Source organism: Protopterus annectens, chromosome 3.part1 (genome assembly GCF_019279795.1).
Source record: "Protopterus annectens isolate FY-2018-M chromosome 3.part1, PAN1.0, whole genome shotgun sequence".
Classification (NCBI taxonomy): Eukaryota; Metazoa; Chordata; order Ceratodontiformes; family Protopteridae; genus Protopterus; species Protopterus annectens.
The window spans coordinates 1,784,111,301-1,784,124,459 of NC_056732.1; positions in this window are offsets into that span (position 1 = coordinate 1,784,111,301).

A 13,159-nucleotide genomic window follows, 5' to 3' on the forward strand; every position below is an offset into this window, starting at 1 on the left:
TTTCAGAAGTTCAGAAACAAACAGAGGGGCTGTGGCTGAATAAGTCTGCTGATGACTGCAAATTAGGTGAAATCACTGAATCCCCAAACAATGCCAATATACTTCAAGAGGGACTTACACAAAACAATGATTGGTGCCAAAACTATGGACTCAAACTCAATATTAAACATGCATTATCATCCTCTTTGGTAAAAATGATATCCCTGCAGACTTCTTCTTCCTCTTGTTTCAGCTGTTCCCATTAGGGGGTCACCACAGGGATCATCTGTTTCAATTTCTTTCTGTCCTCTGCATCTTCTCTGTCACATCAACCACCTGCATGTCCTCTCTCACCACATCCATAAACCTTATCTTAGGCCTTCCTCTTTTCCTCTTACCTGTCAGCTCTATACCTCCCCAGCACATGTCCAAACCAATGCAATCTCACCTCTCTAGCTTTGCCTCCGAACTGTCCAACCTGAGCTGATCCACTAATATACTGATTCTTAATTCTGCCCTTCTTTGTCACATCCATTCCAAATGTTAACATCTTTAACTTTGCCACCTCCAACTCTGACTTCTGTCTTTTCATCACTGCCATCATCTCCAGCTCATATAACATAGCTGGTCTCACTACCCTCTTGTAGACCTTCCTTTTCACTCTTATTGGTACCTGTTTGTTTGAAATCACTCCTGACACTCTTCTTCACCCACTCCACCCTGCCTGCATTCTCTCTTTCATCTCTCTTCCACACTCACCATTACTCTGAACTGTTGATCCCAAGTATTTAAACTCATCCATCTTCGCCAGCTCTACTCCCTGCATCCTCACCATTCCTCTATCCTCCCTCCCATTCAAACACATATATTCTGTCTTAGTCCTGCTGACCTTCATTCCACTCATCTCTATAGCATATCTCCGCCTCTCCAGGGTCTCTGTAACCTATTCCCTACTCTTAGTACAGATCACAATGTCATCTTTAGACATCAAATAAAAAAGGGCTCAGAGTTGATCCTAGATGCAATCCCACCTCCACCTTGAACGCATCTGTCACTCCCACAGCAGACCTCACCACTGTCACACTGCCTTTGTACATATCCTGTACCACTCTTACATACTACTCTTCCATTCCCGACTTCCTCATACAATACCACATCTCTTGTCTAGGCACCCTGTCATATGCTTTCTCTAAGTCCACAAAGACACAGTGCAACTCCTTCTGACAATCTATATACTTCTCCATCAACACTGTCAGAGCAAACATTGCATCTGTAGTGCCCTTTCCTGGCATGAAGCCATACTGCTGCTCACTAATCATCACCTCCCTTCTTAACCTAGCTTCCACTATTCTTTCAGACTATCATATAAATAATAATATCCTAACAACTCAGTAGTGAGAGACCTAGGCACGCAAGTTGACTGTAGCCTACACTTTGATCACAATGTGTCTACTTTGGTAAGGAAGGCATTCTACGTTGCACACCTCATTGGCTAAGGCCAGTGATTCAGTACAATGCTCCCTTTGGTATGCACCTTACCAGGCACCTGCAGCAACTTGAGAGACTTCAGAAATTTCTAGCCAAAAAATTCAGAGGCTCCAGCACATCATACATTGACAAACTGGTCACTCAGTAGCATACAGACTACTCAGAGGAGACTTGTGCTTGGCCTACAGAGCAATCTCAACTCCAAACCTAATGCAAATGCTGTACATCTGTAAGTCAAATGGGACAAGGGTCACCTACTGCAAGGACCTTAACCTGGCCTATGACATAAATAGGACCTGCTGGAGACAGAGATATGTCTCTCAGAGGTTGCTCCTCTTCTGGAATAGGCTACCAATTCACATCAAACAAAGCCCCTCTATAACCCTGTTTAAGCATAGTCTGGATGACTGGATGGGAAAATGTAAATTCTTGCTGGGGATTTCACCTATGACCCTCCTAGGTATGGGCAGTCATTGCTAACTAAGATCTCGAGTTTAGGCAAGATGTTTTATATTGGGCTTCTCTAATATTATATTGCGTACACATGGCTAGGCTTATAATGACCTTTGGGTCAATGGCCCAGTAACCACCTATGAACCTAGTTGCACCACCATGCTACTGATATGATTACAGCCACACACAGGAGGGCAGCAGTGGTAGCACAAGAACAGATGGCTATGGGGTGGGTGGTCCTGCTACAGAACCACCATTCACTGAAAATGAGCATTTCCTGTCCACTGTCAGATATCCATACAGCTCAGCAGCAGGTTCTTGATGTTGCTTCTGACATGGGCAACAGACCCAAACTGGTTCCATGAAAAAGTCCCAGGCATACTTATATATAAGGCATGTAATGCCATTCTAGACATCTTTATGTGTTACTATGTCTTCATCTGAAAACATCAATACGTGTGCCTCACAAGTAAGAAGAGTCCAACTGAGATTATGTTGGGCGGGATGGTCAGTCTTATCGATTATGAAATATTTCTTAAGGGGAAGATAATCAGGGCACTATTCTCTTGTCCTTCTGTTATTTGCATTGTGATGCTTGTTAGCCTTCCTCTTTTTCCAGGGACACCAAGATTACCTTATGAATGACCACCTGCAGATGGTTAGCCCAAGATTACCATATGAATGACCACCTGCAGATGGTTAGCACCAGCTTTCTTTTGTTAGTAACAAGCATTACTAAGTCTAAGTCTGAGTAGAGAGTAAAAGGTGTTACATTCCTTTAACATCTGAAATTGTTGAACATGACTTTTTAGAGCACAGCTTGGATCATTTCCAGTCACTATTTCTCGCCTTTTTGGGTTTATTGATTATTATCACAGGTGTCCCTGACAGTGATAGTGGAGAACTCATACCACCTGATGTCAGAGTATCAGTAGGCTTTGATGACAATGGTGGTGATATAGAGGCACAGTAAGAGGGGGCGGGGCAGAGTCTGGCACTGAGGTTGTGGCTCACACATCCACTGGCTTTATTTTGGATGCAGTCAGCATGCCTATGCATATCCATTCTACTCTGGCCTCAGATGATGAGGGTGACACTGCTGATTGAGGGAGTGTGGTTCCTCCAGTTGCAGAGCTGGTTGAGTCTGCCCATAGCCATTATGATGGTTTGGTACCACATGGGAGGGATTTTAGAGGTGCTTGGAGGAAGCTTACTATCCACCTTCATCCTGATGCTGTTGTGCCATTATGTGCCACAAAACGGGTCTACTTCATTTGCCCGACACCCATTTGCCCGAGACCAAATGACAGAAATTTCATTTGACCGACACTTCATTTGACCGACAAGTATTATTGGCAAGAAAATGGGATATGCCCCCTTTCCCACTGTAGTGTAACCCTGGAGTTAGAATATATAGTTAGGGGGGGTGTGGGGGGCACAGCCCCCCACAATGGGGGATGTGGGGGTGAAGCCCCCCACGTAATTTCATATTATATTGTTTAGTTTTGCTTTACTATTGCTTAGGAACACAAAAGTAAGTGGGGGCTGTGCCCCACACCCCCCCTAACTATATATTCTAACTCCAGGGTCGCACTACAGTCGGGAAGGGGGCATATCCCATTTTCTTGCTAATAATACTTGTCGGTCAAATGAAGTGTCGCTCAAATGAAGTGTCGGTCAAATGTAATTTCGGTCAAATGGGGTCGGGCAAATGGGTGTCGGGGAATTGGAAATTCGGGCAAATGAAGTAGACCCCACAAAACATATGTATAAGGTCACCATAGAGGTACATGCACAGGCACTTTCCACAAGGGCCTGGGAAGAGATTTTATGAGTCCTAAACATGGCATGTTCTAACGTGCATGACTGCTTAAACCATGTGGGTGCCTCATTGGAAAAGATGAGCAACACACTGGATTAGGCAGTGTCTGTGATAGATCATCTGTTGAGGGAGGGCCATCATCTATGTGTCCATACAATTGCAACACCCCTAGTGTTAGCTGACATGGCTATGCATGATCCTACTCCTGTAGTGGCACTACTTTCACTGCTTCATCAATGACTGAGATGTCCACACTCAGATCTGGTTCCATGGGGGTTGTGATTCTGCCTGTAGTGGTGAAGAGAGCTCAGCCAGCAAACATCGTTGACATTCAGATAGCACCCTCACTTTGAATGAGGGATGTGGATGTGGCAGTGCAACTCCTGACAGAGGCAGTTCACATGATCAGGGGTGATGACACTGACGTGACAACTCTACCATGCACGGCTCAGACCTGTCCAACATGGCCGGATATAGTGCTAGCACAATGCTTTATTGTGCTCATGCAGACACACACACACACATTTCACAAAAACTGCCCATACTGACCCAAACACATGCGAGCTTAGAAAACCTTAATGTTGATTGGGATACATCTCCTGCTAGTGGCCCTGAGATATTTTCTACTTTACTTAATGTTCTGTTTCTGACACACACACACTCACTACTTTGTGTCACCCTTGTCCTACTGCCCCTCATCCCTGTGCAAATGATGATGACAATGTCCCCCACCCCCACCCTGTGCAAATGAAGATGACAATGTCCCCCACCCCCACCCTGTGCAAATGAAGATGACAATGCCATGCCTTTAGTTCATTTGGGTGTGACTTAGGGTTGCATATATGTCTGTTGCACAGAATGAATAGCTAACACAGCCATTATCAGTATGTTGATTATGTGCATATTTAGTACATAACAGGATAGTTGATGTTTCAGTAAATACTCATTTTGGAAGGCTTTTTTCATTCCATATTGTAATTCATGCATTCAAACCAGTGATATTGCATTCCTCCTTATTGCTGTACTAGTGAAACTGTTCATATAATACTCCTGTTGACTGTTTTGTGTACAGTGGGTAAGTGACTGGCTTGATGCCAGTTATTGTATGCAATGCATACCTGTATATTGCAGATATAAATCCTATAAGCCAAGAATGCCATTGGTGGACACCTCGCACAAGTTCTAATTGAATACATTTATGACTGACAGCATGCAGCCAGTTTATCTTCTTATGCATTTGTTAGTATAATACAGGATCTGCACTTACCTTGACATTACTGCAGTTATGAGTCATGGGCTTTGGGGCTGTCTCTGTCTGATGCTATCTTCACACAGACATTACAGTCATAATAAAGTATGTGGACATCAGATGGCATCACTTTTAAAATTTGTGTGTGCTTATGTTGTTATGTGTATTCCCTGACTGGTGAGTTTGTGTGCTATTACTTGCTTCTTAATTGCTGAGGGTGTGAGCTAACCTTTGAATCTTAGGTGGTGAGTGTGTGTGCTATCCTTTACCTGTTAGCCAGGGCAAGGGCATATTGTACACACCTACATCTGCCGGCTGCCTCTACAGCTAGATGTTCTCCCTCAGAAGTCTCATCTGTGTGTGCACTGGAGGTACTGGGCCTGCCTGTGGTCCAGAAATGTGTTGTCCTGTCCTTGCTGTCCCTGTTGCAGCTGTTTCCTCAAGATGATATTGTGCCACATGGCACAGGCTGTGAGAATTTCTGTACAGCTGGGCACCCCCTGATGTGTCCAGACAGTGAAACCATGACTTCAACATGACAAACACATGCTCTCTGACATTTCTAGTTAGAGCACGGACATTGCTGTACCCTTTTCTGAGTGTGTGCACATTTCTGATGGGTGTCATGAACCATGGTTCCAGGCAATAACCTGCATCACCCTGTAGATGACTTTGTGGAGCATCACCCCTAGCAAACCCTGTGTACACTTGAGAGGTGTGCCATATGTATGAGTCATGATAACTGCCTGGGTTGTCATGGTAACTGCCTGGGTTGTCATGGTAACTGCCTGGATTGACTGTATAGATATTGAGGATGATCCCTTGGGCATTCCAGACAACTTGGCAGTTGACTGAGTGGAACCCCTTCCTGTTGATGTATGTCTTTCCCTGTTCACCAGGTGGTGCTTTTATTTCTATTGAGTGCAGTCTATGGCCCCCAAGAATTCAAGGAAGTGTGCTACAGAATAAAATTATTGCATTGTTCTTGCTCTCTTCTCTGGTGTGTACAGAAAATAGATGTATTCGCTTGCATATTCTAGCATAGCATTGAGACATTGGTGAAATAGTCTGGAGGCTGAGGCCTGTGACGCCCCTAGTATTTCCCCCTGTGGGTCTCTGGTATGTCCCAGTAGCTAATATCCTTAATGCCATTCATACCTTAATTTCCACCGGTATAGGCTCTTCTTGATTATTCCTGAGTCTGACATGGGGGCAGCAGAGGTTGCCGATCTCCTGTAGTGTTTTTTCAACCCAGTATCACACTACTGTTTCAGTGTTATGCAGTCCACAATATTTTTCTTGGGGTCTGAACTCCCTTATTCTCCTTGGAGATTATAGCTTCAACAGCAGCAGCATAGATTTGAAGCTGTTGCACATACACATACAAGAGGACAACAGCAGCCTTTTTTTTTTAAGTGTGATGATGTTGTAGTCCATCAGATTTTTGTGTCCATGATAAAGGGCTACACCATCTCAACATGGTTCTTTTATAGCTTCTTGAATGGCACTGCCATATTGCATTGGTGCATTAGCATGTAATTCAGCTGATAGTGCTTCATTAGCTCTGCTGTTTATCTTTGTTTGGCAAATCTACATGATGTGGAGAGCCATTTAATGAATACAAAGCAGGGTGCCATCATGTGCTCATTATGGCATGATGCGCACATGATAGCGATGCGAAAATTAGCCATTCATGAATCCAGTCCAGGGTTTTAAAGCTAATTAAGAATGCTGCCCTGCAAGATAAGGAAGAAAGGATACAGATCTGTCATTTGGCTGAAATAATGCGATTGACAAAAAGATCATTGAGAGTTTAATAACTTCAATTCTGTTTAAGACAGAAATGTGAAAACCTAGAAAAAGGGAATGATGTTAAGTTTCTGGAGAGAAGGCATGACATACGAGCAAATAAAAATTACCTCAAGGGTCATTTATGATTTTATTTTATTAGGTAGATTATGCTGTCAGAGCTTGATCAAAAAGAACATGTTGTTAGTATTGTTCATTTCCAAAAGTAGATGGATAGAGATGTTTTATGAGTATATTTGAAGTTATATGCTTCTTACAGTTGGACCAAGTACTTTGCCAGAGGTAGAGAGCATGGTGGAAATGTAGGTGTGTGTGATGGGACGTTTGAAGAATGGTATCTGATGTGGGAGGATATTGGGCTTAAAATCAATACTTTTCTTTATTTATCACCTGTTAACTTAAATAGTCCATGGGATCTTTTTGCAGTATTAACCCAGAGCAAAGACAAATGTAAATAGATAAATAACTTAATGTAGCCAATTAGTCAGAATGGTTTTGGGAAAAAAACTGAGAATTTTCTTTTGATTGGAAAAAAATTTGAAGGAGGATTTATTTCTTAAGTAGGAGGCTGAGCCTGAGGGTCTGGATGTTGCTATTGTTTTTCAGTCCTCACTGATATGTTCAGTGCCATAAATTTTGAGGGATGTTCATCTGTGTCCATGCATGTAGGATTATTACATTTGTTCATTTATACCAGCAGCACCAATCAAGCTGTCCCCAATGAACCCATTCAGATTTGTGAAGAACATACAAACTCCACAGAGAGAGTGACTAGAACTGAGGTGTGAACCCAATACATTTTATTTATGGAACAAAACATTTAACTCTCAGCCAACATGTGTTTGTTATAGCAAATGAGAGCAAGGGAAAGAGAAACAAACAAAACTAGGACACAAAGAAACAAGTATGAGGTTTGTACAGGTGTTCATCAAAATCAGAAGATTCAGAAATGCACATGAAAATTGCTTAGAAAGGAGGTTGTTACAGTTAGTAGATGCTCGTATGACAGTAGGCAGGAACAAGATACATACGCTACCTTTAGGAAGGGACAGCATGGCTTGAAAAGACAATATTATAGTTTGGGAAGCAAACTATAGGATTGTGAGAAGAAGGAGAGGAGTCTAGCTACTCTGTGCTGATATTAGAAATTATATTCACTGGAATGGAAGGGATGGGAAGGTTGTGAATGGTGAGGAGGTAGAATTCAAAGGGTCAGAGAACAGATCCACAGACTGAGACATACACATAGCTACTAAACATGGTTTACCATCAGATGGTGGGCAGTAACATGCTTGATAGCCACCTCCTCGACCATGGTAGGATTGAATGTCAGAATGTCGATGTTCATTTGTACGTCAGTTTAAAAGGACGTACATGGGCAGGGAGTTTCAGCATGTATTTCAATGGGAGATTTCCACCTTAAGGTCAACAGAATTTGTTGACATTGCTGCATCGATCATACGACCTACTTCATATTCATGAGTCAATGTTATTTGTCACGGAAATCACCATTAGTGGACATGATTTTCGTCCTTTTGATAGTAAACCTACTAAACACTGAACACATGGGGTTGAAGAACACGTTTTTTTTTTTTTTTTTTTTTTTGAAGATTGTAATTCTATCCTCACTGATATGTTCAGTGCTGTAAGTTTTGGGGACATTTATCTGAGTCCATGTATGCAAGATTATTAAATTTGTTCATTCAAGCCAGAAGCACCAATCATACTGTCATACATTCTGCATATACACCTTTAGCTGTATATCCAGCATTCATTTTTATCACAACTAGAACACTTCAGAAGAAAAACTCATACAGTGTTTGTAATAATGCACCTTAATTGTGGTACTCAAAGTTTCAGAAAATGATTAAACTGCTTAAATGTAAAACAATATTTTTACTTGAACAAGAGCAAAGCTATGCCTTACTTGTTTAGTTTAAACCATTTCATTCACAGTTCATTTTTTTTCTATTAATGCTGCCTTTTCTGCCAACACAGAAAGTACTTCACACACCTCATTAGTGCAACAGCTGGCAGGCATGAATGAGTTAATCCATAAAACGGGAGAAAGGGGTAACATTTAGAACTTATATTCTGTCAGTTTACAGAAGTTCCCACATTAAAATGTTGTGGTGTTGATAGTAGAAAGATTAAAGACTTATAGATAAGGACGTTACTAGGGGGTTACATTATGGGATTCCTGGTATAAGGAAGTTACTAGGGGGTTACATTATGGGATTCCTGGTATAAGGACATTACTAGGGGGTTACATACTGGGATTCCTGGTATAAGGAGGTTACTAGGGGGTTACATTATGGGATTCATGGTATAAGGAAGTTACTAGGGGGTTACATTATGGGATTCCTGGTATAAGGAAGTTACTAGGGGGTTACATTATGGGATTCATGGTATAAGGAAGTTACTAGGGGGTTACATTATGGGATTCCTGGTATAAGGACGTTACTAGGGGGTTACATTATGGGATTCCTGGTATAAGGAAGTTACTAGGGGGTTACATTATGGGATTCCTGGTATAAGGAAATTACTAGGGGGTTACATTATGGGATTCCTGGTATAAGGAAGTTACTAGGGGGTTACATTATGGGATTCCTGGTATAAGGAAGTTACTAGGGGGTTACATTATGGGATTCCTGGTATAAGGAAGTTACTAGGGGGTTACATTATGGGATTCCTGGTATAAGGAAGTTACTAGGGGTTACATTATGGGATTCCTGGTATAAGGAAGTTACTAGGGGTTACATTATGGGATTCCTGGTATAAGGAAGTTACTAGGGGTTACATTATGGGATTCTTGGTATAAGGAAGTTACTAGGGGGTTACATTATGGGATTCCTGGAAGGGCAATTCAGTGATATTTTTATTACATCAGGAACTGGAGGACAGAGGGGTCAAAACTGACAGGTTGTTGTTGACCTAGATAAAGACTAGATGGACTGGGCAATAATTCTGATGATATTCAGAGGGGTATTTACAATAGTATTTGTGGGTTTTGTTCAGTGGGTTGGACTGATTTAGATGGTATTGTTATACAATGTCTCTATTATCCTGCTGGATAACTATTTATGACTGACTGGCAAAAACAGGTGGCTAAAAAATTAGATCTGCAAATAGTCATATGTAGACGACTCATAAAGATTCCACGAGTCAAACTCATTGAACTTTTATCTCTGTGGATCATTTCACACGAAGATCAGCTCTACTGTGAGAACATAGCTTTGTTTCATGTGCACTGGGTGTTTTTGCTTTTCTGTGATATTGAACCTTCATCTCAAATGATTTTACATGGAGATCGGCTCTACTCTGATAACTTAGTTTTGCAGCCTTCATTCATTTGTTTTGTGTGTTTGCGCTTTTCTGTGATATTGTATGCCCATTGAATTAGCATAAATAAGAACGTGGTTGATGGGATAGTAATGTTTTCACCGCTTTTTCCTTTTTCCCACAGTTCATTCAAATTAATATTTAGCAAGTTTGACTGATCCAGTATTTTTCTTGTGCATTCTCTTTCAAAACCTTATAGCAGATAAATTAAACTCTGTAGACATGTATGCAAGGCCTAATCCAACACTAGGCAACCGGAGCAGTTGTGTAGGGCCTGCTGCTGGCTGGGGTGCCCAACCACTGCATTAATAATAAAAAAGAAAAAAATATTTTAACATCAAGTACCAAAAATAATAACAATACTGGCACCAATATTTCCCCTACTTTCAGCATTGGGCTGCTACTTCCTGTTCTGCGCATGCCAGCTTCAGTTCAATTCTCATTTGCTGATGTTTTGAGCCAATGAGAGCTGGAGCAGACATACAGATACCGCTGTCAACATGAATGAACATGTCAAATGGATTGTGGAGATTTTTGTTCTATATCTGTAGCAGCAGCATCCATTTTCTGAATGGTAAAGGTTTTCTCAGCAGGTGTGGTAAATGGAATGGCACGGGTTTAGTTTGTGTGTTTCTGAATGACAGTACGTGGAGGTTTTCCCAGCAGCTGAATCTCAAAAGCAACACATGGAATGTTTCTGAATGCAAGCAAGAGCATTCATTTTCTGAAAGGGAGTTTTTCACATCAGGTGATGTGAAAGTTATCTGAAGTCTGTGTGTGTGTGTGTGTGTGTGTGTGCGTGCGTGCGTGCGTGCGTGCGTGCGTGTGTGTGTGTGTGTGTGTGTGTGTGTGTGTGTGTGTGTGTGTGTGTGAGTTGTTCCATTTAGGGGGCACTTTCAAGTTAAGTGACTTACTCAGAATTACTGAGACTAAAACCCTGTACCTTTACTGCCACAGACAATAGCCTTAGTCCTCTGCACCAACTTCAGGGGGGGGGGGGGAGTTCACAAAATAAACAATGATGCAAAGCTATTGTTCTACTGACTTCTTAAGGAATTTAGAAAATTCTGCTCTTATCTGTCTCCAGTACTGAAGAATATTTTTGATTTTGCCTCATAATTATGCCTTGTCCTTGAGCAAGTCCCTTATCCCTTAAGAAATAGCTAGGGAATTGTTATGGCCAGGCTTGTACCAACCTATGAACCAGACAGTGCCTTGGGTCACATGGATATTTGAGCTTGGTTCCTCAATGGTCATTTGCACTGCAAGGTTAATAACTGCCATGGTGGTCATTAGACTACTACACACCCATGAATCTATAAAGAGTTGAGAAAAGAAAACTATTTCCTTTCCTGATCTTCACACTAACACTAGCCTCAAATTCATCTGAGTAGTGTCACTATTATTGAAATTTTGTTTTTAAGGTAAGGTGTAGAGTTACCGTAGTAATATGTGCTAACCCAAACTGTACAACTTACCTTAAAAAAATCCTTCCCATAACACTGATACTACACAAGACAGGCCTGGACACATAAACATTCACAAATAGACTATAACAGCACTACATCTATCCCCTTACCTAACCCTAACCCAACCTTAAAATGTACACACTCCCACATAGACATACAAATCCTGTCACCTCACCTATCCCTGACCCTAATCTTAACACTCAAACACATGTACAAACACTCTCATCCCTCCAAACCTCACTAATCATTATCAACAAAACAAACAGTACTTTCATCATTATATACCACCCTTAGCAATTGTCGACCAAATATATATGAAAAAATGCAGGGACATTTTATATAGATATATATATATATATATATATATATATATATATATATATATATGGATCTACTTCAGCAGAATGAAATACTGTATAATTGAAATTTATTTTTTTGAGATGAGATGACTGTAATTTAAAAAAAGTGAAATTGCACTTTGCTGAAACTACAAAGAATGAAACCCAACTATGCATGTCACAAGTACTGCATGGAGATTGTGGATAAAAACAAAAAGTAAGTAATACACCTGAATACAAAACTAAACAAATAAATAACATTTTTCAAAGTTTTTGCAGGGGGGCAAGCCTCCCTGCATCCCCCGTGCCTGCAAATTTTATATACCAATTCTGAGATTGAACTACGGTGGGGAAAAGTGTAAATTTCCTGAACCTCACTGTTCCGTGATCTCCATTAACATGAGTTGAAAAGTTACATTTTTAATTTAAATTTAAATGTTTAAATGTAGTACTTACATTTTCTTTCTATCCGTGATCTCCATGTCGTACTTCTGGCTACATGCGTAGTTGGGTTTCATTCTTTGTAGTTTCATCAAAGAACATTTTTGATTTTTTTTAATTATGGTCATCTCGTCTCATAACAATAAATTTCGATTATGTGGTATTTTGATTTACTGAAGTTGATCATTTATATATGTATATATATATATATATATATATATATATATATATATATATATATATATATATATATGGGTTCAATTTAGAAGCTCAAAATGCTGAAATATCGAATTTCAGTATTTCACGCCCATAAAGTGGAAACCTGAAAAGAACGAAAACTCAGAAGCATGAAATTCAAAATCTCGCATACCAGAGATTTTGAATTAGCGCTTCTGGTGTTTCGCTGTGGTTATGTATTCAGGTAAGTGTTTATTTGTTAAGGGTTTTGGGTAGGGGCTGTGGTGTATGTTAGTGTGTTTTGTTACTGTCATGTGTGTTTGTGTGTTTGAGGAGAATGTAGCTTGTGTGGTGGTGTTTTGTGTGTTTTTGTATGTAGTGTGACTTTGGGGTTAGAATATTTAAGTAGGGGGTTGGGGGGCACAGCCACCCACATTGGGGGTGCAGGGGGAGCTTGCCATCCTTTAATACTAGGCTGTAAATATTACAATTTATTTTGTACAAATGTCCACTAGCCATCCCTTAATACTAGGCTGTAAATATTACAGTTTATTTTGTAGAAATGTTCACTAGCCATCCCTTAATACTAGGC